Source organism: Capra hircus, chromosome 18, assembly GCF_001704415.2.
Source record: "Capra hircus breed San Clemente chromosome 18, ASM170441v1, whole genome shotgun sequence".
Lineage (NCBI taxonomy): Eukaryota > Metazoa > Chordata > Mammalia > Artiodactyla > Bovidae > Capra > Capra hircus.
Genome location: NC_030825.1, coordinates 47,141,132 through 47,149,417, shown reverse-complemented (window position 1 = coordinate 47,149,417; position 8,286 = coordinate 47,141,132). Strand labels below are relative to the sequence as shown.

Genomic DNA, 8,286 nt, shown 5'->3' with positions numbered 1-8,286 from the left:
AGGTTTATGGCATGTATTTGGGCAGGAGGGGAGACTGCCCTGGGAAAACAGTGAGCTACACTGTCTCCCACGAGCCCCACCCCTCAGCAGGGTCCCAGGGTTGGTTTGAGCTCTGGCCTGAGTTATCACTTCCTTTCTCCATCAACCACCTCAAGGTGCTTCAGGTTAAAGCACCTGGCACACCAGACATTGGCCCATATGGATACTGAGAGCCTAGGTTAATAACTGTTGTATATTTTGGTGGTTTTCTGCATGAGTTGGAGACGAGGTCACCCTTTAAAAGTGGCTGTTAATATAATCCAGCTGTTGAGTGCAGCGATGCATGCCGTAATAATTCCCGCTGGTGCAAAACTGGAGACGTTGTGGGAGGTCTCGGCTGCCAAGGCTCGTTCATTCCTACGGTTGTGGCGCCTTGTCTGAGTCTGGGAGGAGAGACAGAACAGGGATAGATGGGCTTAAAAGGGTTACTGTGGGGGGTGCGGCGGGGGGCGGTGAAGGCGCTGCAAGGATGCAGGGTAGGATCTGAGCCAACAGGATGGAGAACATGGATGAGATTGGTTCAGGGTCAGGGCCAGCATGGAGAGGGAGCGGAGCGTGAGGACTGACATGACGCACATTCCCACCTGGGAAGAACAGGGCAAGGCTGCATTGCCTAAAGGACAGCACAGGAGATGGACCAAGATCGCCAGCAAGAGGTGGTCACTGGGGGCCTCGTCAGACACACTTTCAGATTCCTGGGGTGAGGGAGTGAGTGATGGCTCAGCATGGCTTCTGGACCCTACCATTCCTTGTAACTTCCTTCCTTCACTGTCCTCGATTCCTACAAAATTTTCACTGACACTCTTTAAAAGTCTCACTGACTCCCTCTAACTCACACCATATTCCTTCAAACCTTATTACCCACTCTAATAAATACCTTTACGCCATAACTCCCAGACCCTCTCTTCTCCCCACCCCCATGCCCTATGACCTCTTTCTGTTTTCTGTAACATTTTCTCTCCATCTCCTATAATCTCCTCCCTGTCTTCTGTAACTACTTTGCTCCTCTCTGCAGCATGTCTCACTTGACCCCTTCCACTGTTCCCCTAAAGTCCCTACTGACTCTGAGGACTCTCACTTGACCTCCTTGTACGTCAACTGACCCGCTGTTACAGTTTGTTTCCATTAACACCCTCTCTTTGTCCCTATAAACCACCCCACTAAGAAGACCCTCACTCAACACTAACACACTTTTCATGTGTGAAACCTCCGTTGTCCCCCTAAAAGCTCTCACCCTATGACACTTCCAATGTCTTTAATAGCTCTCTGCTTGTCCCTTTTATAGTAATACCACTCATTTTGACCCTAAGCATCTGTCATGGTCCTGTTATGACCCTTATTGTTCACCTGTAAATTCTTCCCTTTCCCCCACCCCCATATCCTCTCACTTGGCTCCTCTAAGATGTTATTTGAGCAAATATAAACTCTAAGTCCTCCCCTTGTCCACTTGTAGCCTCTTCTCTATCCCCTTTTAAAGACCTAACCTGTTCCTCCTGACACCTTCTCTCTGCCTCTAAAACGAGCTTGGTGATCCTTTGAATTCCTTCTCCCTCCACGAATTACAACCTTCCAGTTCTCCAAAATCCATTCTCCTTGACTAATTCTCTACACACTCTCTGCCCTCTAATGAAGCCCTCCCTTGAGCCTTCATTCCCCACTCCCTCTAACTCCCTTTCTCCCTTCTGTCACCCTATAAATTCTCTCCCTGCCCCCCTCACCTCCATTAGGGCATATGGGTTTGGCACTACTAAGGTAACATAGGGGCTGTCCCTCACTGCAGTCTGCCAGGGATTACCATGGAGACCAGACAGGCCCCACCTCCTATCCTAAAGTACTCTATCATTCTACTTCTACTGATTGATTGGAGGTTGTGTGTTAGGGGTGAGGAAGCCAATTCTCATCTGGCTGCTGGTTGCTCTGAAGGAGTTCAGGCTCCTCCTAGTCTCTCTGATGATTGATCAGTCCCAGCAAGGGAGAGACACTGCTTGGGGCAAGAGTGATATGAACCTAGGAGACTTAGGTTGCTTCAGACACCTTGAGAGGGATCATTTAGCAGTGGCAGGTGGAGGGTGATCTTTGCAAGGATGAACAGCTTTTCACATGCTTATTTGCCACTTGTACATCCCCTTTGATGAAGTGTCAGTTCAGGTCTTTCTCCCATTAAAAAATAGGTTTTTGGTTTTTTTAAAATTACAGTTAGGTTTGAGGGTTGTATATATTTTGAATCCAGATATCAAATATGTGATTTGAAAGTATTTTCTTTGGGTCTGTAGCTTAATCTTTTTATTTTCTAACAGCGTCCATTGCAGAGAAAAGTTTTTAATTTTGAGGGAATCTAAATTACTTTTTTTTCTTTTATGGAGGTGTTTTTGGTATCATGTCTAAGAACTCTTTGCTTAACTCAGGAGGATTTTTTCCTATGTTTTCTTCTAAGTGTTAGATTTACAATGTACATTTAGCTCTATGGTCTGTATTGAGTATATCTGTATAAGACATGAGGTTTTAGTTGAGGTTAATTATATTTTGGTTATAGTGATCCAATTAAACACCATGAATACCCTTTTTATCTTTCATAAATTGCTTTTGGGCTTCTTTTTAAAATAAATTGATCATATTTATTGTGTGTCTCTTTCTGCATTCCTTATTCTGTTGACCTATGTATTTATCTGTTTGCCAATACCATACTGTTTTATTAACGTAGCTTTATAATGATTCTTAAAATTGGGTAACATGAGTTCTATAACTTTATTCTTATTTTTCATAATTGTTTTGACTATGCTTGTCTAGATCTACAAATTTTGTTGGTCTTTTAATAGGAATAGTATTAGAATTTCATATCTACTTGAGAGATGTTGAACCTTTCAACTAATGATCGTGGGAACGCTTTTAAGTCTTCTTTTATTTCTTTCGTCAGCTGCTGTTGTTTAAATAGACAGTGCATACACATAATCTCTTAGATATACACTCGACTAGTTTTTTAAAATTATTTAAAATGGTATTTTAAAAAGATATGCATTCTTATTGTTCATTGCTAGCACTGGCTAATATCCTAGATTTTTGCTTGTTGATATTGTACCCTGTGATCTTCTAAATGCATGTTACCAATTCTAGGAATATATATGTATGCATGTGTTTTTTCTTGCATTTTTATTGAGATAGAATTGACATGCAGCACTGCACAGGTTTAAGGTGTACAGCGTGATGATCAGACTTCCATCATGAAATGATCACTGCAATAAACCAAATCACATACAGATACAAAATAACAGAAAAAACATTTTTTTTGCCTTGTGATGATTTACTCTTAGGATTTAGGATTTACTCTCTTAACAATTTACATATAGAACTTACAGCAGTGTTGATTATATTATCACATTGTATGTAATATTCTAGTAATGATTCGTCTTATAACTGGAGGTTTATTCCTTTTACCACTTTCATCCAGTTCCTCCTCCCCCACTCCCATCCTGTGGTCACCACAAATCTGATCTCTTTTTTATGAGTTTGTTTGAAGCATCATTGACCTATGCCTGGTGCATAATATAGTGATTTTATATTTCTATACATTACAAAATAATCATTGTGATAAGTCTAGTTTCATCAGTCACCGTGCAAAGATATTTCATTACTACTGACTATATTCCCCATGATGTACATAGATGTGATTCACTTATTTTTTAACTGGAAGTATGGATCTCTTAATCTCCCTCACCTGTTCCACTTATCCTCCTTTTGGCAACTATTTGTATCTATGACTCTGTTTCTGTTTTGTTATGATTATTCATTTGTATCATATCTGTAGTGAAATTATTACCATAATCAAATTAATTAACACATCTGCTAGCTTACACAGTTACCTCTTTATTTTTTGGGGGGTGTTGAATGCTTAAGACTTAATTTCTTAGCAAGTTTTAAGTTCACAATACATTATTGTTAATGGTAGTTATAAGGTTATATATTAGACCCTCAAACCTTATTCACCTTGTAACTGAAATTTTCTACTTTTTAAAAAGTTTTTACCAGCTTGTCCCTTTCCCTCCCACTTTCCAGCCCCTGGCAACCATCATTCTAGTTTTAGTTTCTATAGGAATATATTTTTTAAAAAAATTACATATGTAAGTGGTATCATACAGTATTTATCTTTCTCTGTTTGACCTGTTTCATTTATGGTAGTTCCCTCAAGGTCCATCTCTGTTGTCTTAATGGCAGAATTTCATATTTCTCATGGCTTAATAATATTCCTTTCTGTACATGAATCACATCTTCTTTATGTGGATGATATTCATCCTTTATCAGACACTTGAGTTGTTTCCTTATCTTGCCTATTGTCAATAATGCTGCAATGATCAAGGGTGAACAGATGTGTTTTTGAAGCAGTGATTTTCTTTCTTCAGGACATATGCCCCAAAGTGAAATTGTTGCATCAGTTGATAGACAATCATAATTATTCTATAAATTATACTTATGAGGGTCCTCCTTTTTTTTTTTTCTATAGTGGTTGTCCAAGTTTACCTTCTTACCAACAATGTACAAGTGCTCACTTGCAGGCCAAGGATTTTTAAAAATCAAGTTGGGAGTCTCACTGTCTACTTCTACCTGAATTCAAAGGACTCAGTCCTCTGGGGATGGTAGAATTACGAAATAGAAGGAGATGGGATCCCTGAATTATTTGTGGGTCATTTGAAATGCCCAAATTTGAGGTTCTGAGAATGTGAAATATATTTCTATTTTGTGAGCTAGTATATTTACTACAGCCACTAGCATGACCCGAAACAATATACTTTCTAGACCTCAGTGTCCCCTAGCTCACTGCATCTCAAACTATTTGTGATTGTAGTATAGGATCTGTTTTTGCTGTCTTCTCCAGTCTGTCATGGATTGATACTTTGGGGCTGTACTTTTTTTTTTTTTTCAGGTTTAATGGGTTTAATAAGTTTACCCGTTCAGTTCCTATTTGCAGCACCCAATATTCCTTTGAAATACCAGCCAGACCTAGTAGTGGCCAACAGTCAGGCTCTCTGAGCATTCCATGTTGTAGTGGCACTTGTCCAAAACTGGTACCTCCCTATCGTCAAGTGAGCTTTAAATGTACCAGTGAAAAAAGCTGTTCTCCTTCAAGGGGAAGAAAGAAAATCATTCCTTAAAGCCCAGCAGATGTGGCTGTGCAGTCTTTCTCCCTGCCCCATCCCTTCAGGCTTGTTTCTCCTTTTTTATTTTTTTTTGCAGTGGAGCAAGAGAACAAAATCTAACTTGAGTTAAAGAAACAAGACAGTGATGGCTATAAAAGGGAATGACCAGGAGCAGCAGAGCCTCCTGTCCTTCCCACAGCCAATATATGTGCATCACAGAAAAACAAAAATAATAGATCTACAAAATACAGCGGCCAGAATCACAAAAATCCATTCATCCCAGGGTGGTGGGAGACAGGAAGGGTTAAGAGGAAGAGGAAATGGCACAGGGAGAAAGAGTATTCAAAGCAATCCAGGCATGAGGCTGGCAAGTGTTAGAGAAGAACTGCAGAAAAGCCTGAGGTCCTTTCAGACTCACCAGCGTTTAAAGTCCCTAATGGTGTCAGGAAGATTCTGCCTTACGTGCACCAGAGACAAAAGTCCGGATTCCTCAAAGAGAAGGGAATGTGTCTAGGGCCTTTGGCATGGTGGGCCCCGCCTTCCCTGGGAGGGGATGGAGGTGAACTAGGAAAAGAGCTGCTGTGGTGTCCTTCTGATCCCTCCCATCTCCTCCAGATGGCAGGTGATTGACTCAGGGGCCCCGCAGCAGCCTTCAGTTCAGGCAGGAGATGGGTGTGGTGAAGAAATTCTGCAGAAGTGGAAATTACTGCAGGTTCACCCATCTTGTGGAAGAGTCTGCTGCTTAAGAAAATCACTAAGGAGAAGAGGTGCAACTGGAAAAAGTATGTTTTGCCAGGGATCTTTGCTTCATTGGCGCTGATAAGGAATAAAGGGAAAAGGAAAGAGAAGAGGCAGCCACTGACAATGTTGGAGGACTGCCTTGCTGTGAGGAAAGCCAGGGGCAAACCAAATCCAAAGCAAGGCCAATTCCTTTCTGTATTCGACAACGGCTGGTGCATTTCAATTCCTTTATGGAACCATCCATTGAAGCAGTATAGTGAGTAGAGCTTCCCTGATAGTTCAGTTGGTACAGAATTCGCAGGAGTTGAACCCCAGTTTGATTTCTGCATCAGGAAGATCTGCTGGAGAAGGGATAAGCTACCCACTCCAGTATTCTTGGGCTTCCCTTGTGGCTCAGCTGGTAAAGAATCCTCCTGCAAAGCGGGAGACCTGGGTTCAATCCCTGCGTTGGGAAGATCCCCTGGAGAAGGGAAAGGCTACCCACTCCAGTATTCTGGCCTGGAGAATTCCATGGACTGTGAGTAGTGAGTAGAAAAGAGGCATATACAGAAGACTAACCAGACTAACCAGGTAGATGGGAGAGACTCACAAACGTCCCCTGGAGGAAGAAGAGAGCCTGCAGCGAAAGGCTGAAGAGCATGTCAGCGATTATTTTGCTACACTACGGAATGTGGGTGGAGAAGGCAATGGCGCCCACTCCAGTCCTCTTGCCTGGAAAATCCCATGGATGGAGGAGCCTGGTGGGCTGCAGTCCGTGAGGTCGCTAAGAGTCGGATACAACTGAGCAACTTCACTTTCACTTTTCACTTGCATGCACTGGAGAAGGAAATGGCAACCCACTCCAGTGTTCTTGCCTGGAGAATCCCAGGGACGGCGGAGCCTGGTGGGCTGCCGTCTATGGGGTCACACAGTGTCGGACACGACTGAACCGACTTAGCAGCAGTAGCAGCAGGGAATGTGGGAGGCTTCCTTCCTGATACCTTGGACGCCAGGTCAGCTATATCATGGAACCAAACTGAGCTTACGACTTTGGTGAGTGCAAAGAGGGAGTCCACCGAGAGAGCTCTGAAAGTTGACCCGGGGAAAATCGCCAGCCATGACCAAACATCCCCGTGTAGTGATAGAATCACCAATAATCTGGGCCACTACTGACTGAAGCACAGGAATAAACATGTGATGAAACAAGAGGATATTGAACCAGAAAACTCCACCATTCCAAGTGCAGCACTGAAAAATTCTCCTAACAACGTGTGGTTCACTCTTCTGCTTCCTCTCAGTGCTCTGGGCTCTCCTCTGAGACAGGACACTGCTTGCCTTTCTTGGACACTGCTCCTCTCTCTTTTGTTGAATTCGAGCATTTAGCTTCGGGATGGTACAAATTCCCCAGATGGAGGTTTTGATTCCCCTGGCAGGGTCCTACAGAAAGGTTTTGACACTGTAAGCCATTTCCCCACTGCCCAAACTATCAACTACACAAAGGAGAAAGAGGTGTCCCCAGACCTTTCATTGTGAGGGACTCAGCTGCTTTGCCACCCAGGCTCCAGATCTAATCGGGCCTCTCGCCCCACGCGGACCCGCTCAGCTCCTCCCAGCCCAACCTTCCCCGCCACCCACTCCTGCCCGGGTGCTCTGGGGCCAAGGCCGCTGCACCCATACTCTGGCCTATACTTGGTTCAACCAGACAAGACTCTTTATTTTTTTATTTTTAATCGAAACAAGATTCTTGATCTTATACTTGGATTCCATGACAATGTCAAATTGCTGTAAGTTTCAACATATGGCTTCCCTGGTGGTTCAGAAGGTAGAGAATCTGCCTGAAATGCAGGAGACACAGGTTCAATTCTTGGGTTGGGAAGATTCCCTGGAGAAGGGAATGGCAACCCACTCCAGTACTCTTGAGTGGAGAATCCCATGGACAGAGGAGCCTGGTGGGCTACAGTCCATGGGTGTCACAAAGAGGCCTGAAAGACTAACATTTTCACTTTCAACATACCTACTGGCAATTACTGGTGATGGACAGCGAAGCCTGGCGTGCTGCAGTTCATGGGGTCGTAAGGAGTCGGACATGACTGAGCGACTAAACTGAACTAAACTGGCAATTTCTGCACCTATCTTGTGTAATTAACACTAATAGTTGCTGGACCAGTACTGGCATTGCTTTAGCTTATTACCCTGTGATATTTTTCTCCATAGAATTTACATTCCCTGTAATTACCTTGTTTACTTAGAGGTCTATTTGTTTATGGTTTTCTTCTCACTAGAGCATAAGCTCCATTAGAAAGAGGTCTGATTTATTTTGCTCTGTTGCTTTCCCAGTTAGTGGCTGAGACAGTGTAGGTGCTGATAAAGTATTGTTGACTGATGCCTAAATAACAAA

At 43.1% G+C, this 8,286-nt stretch overlaps 1 pseudogene; it reads right to left on the bottom strand.

Moving 5' to 3' along the window:
* On the bottom strand, positions 270 to 7,403 carry LOC102180249 (annotated as a pseudogene).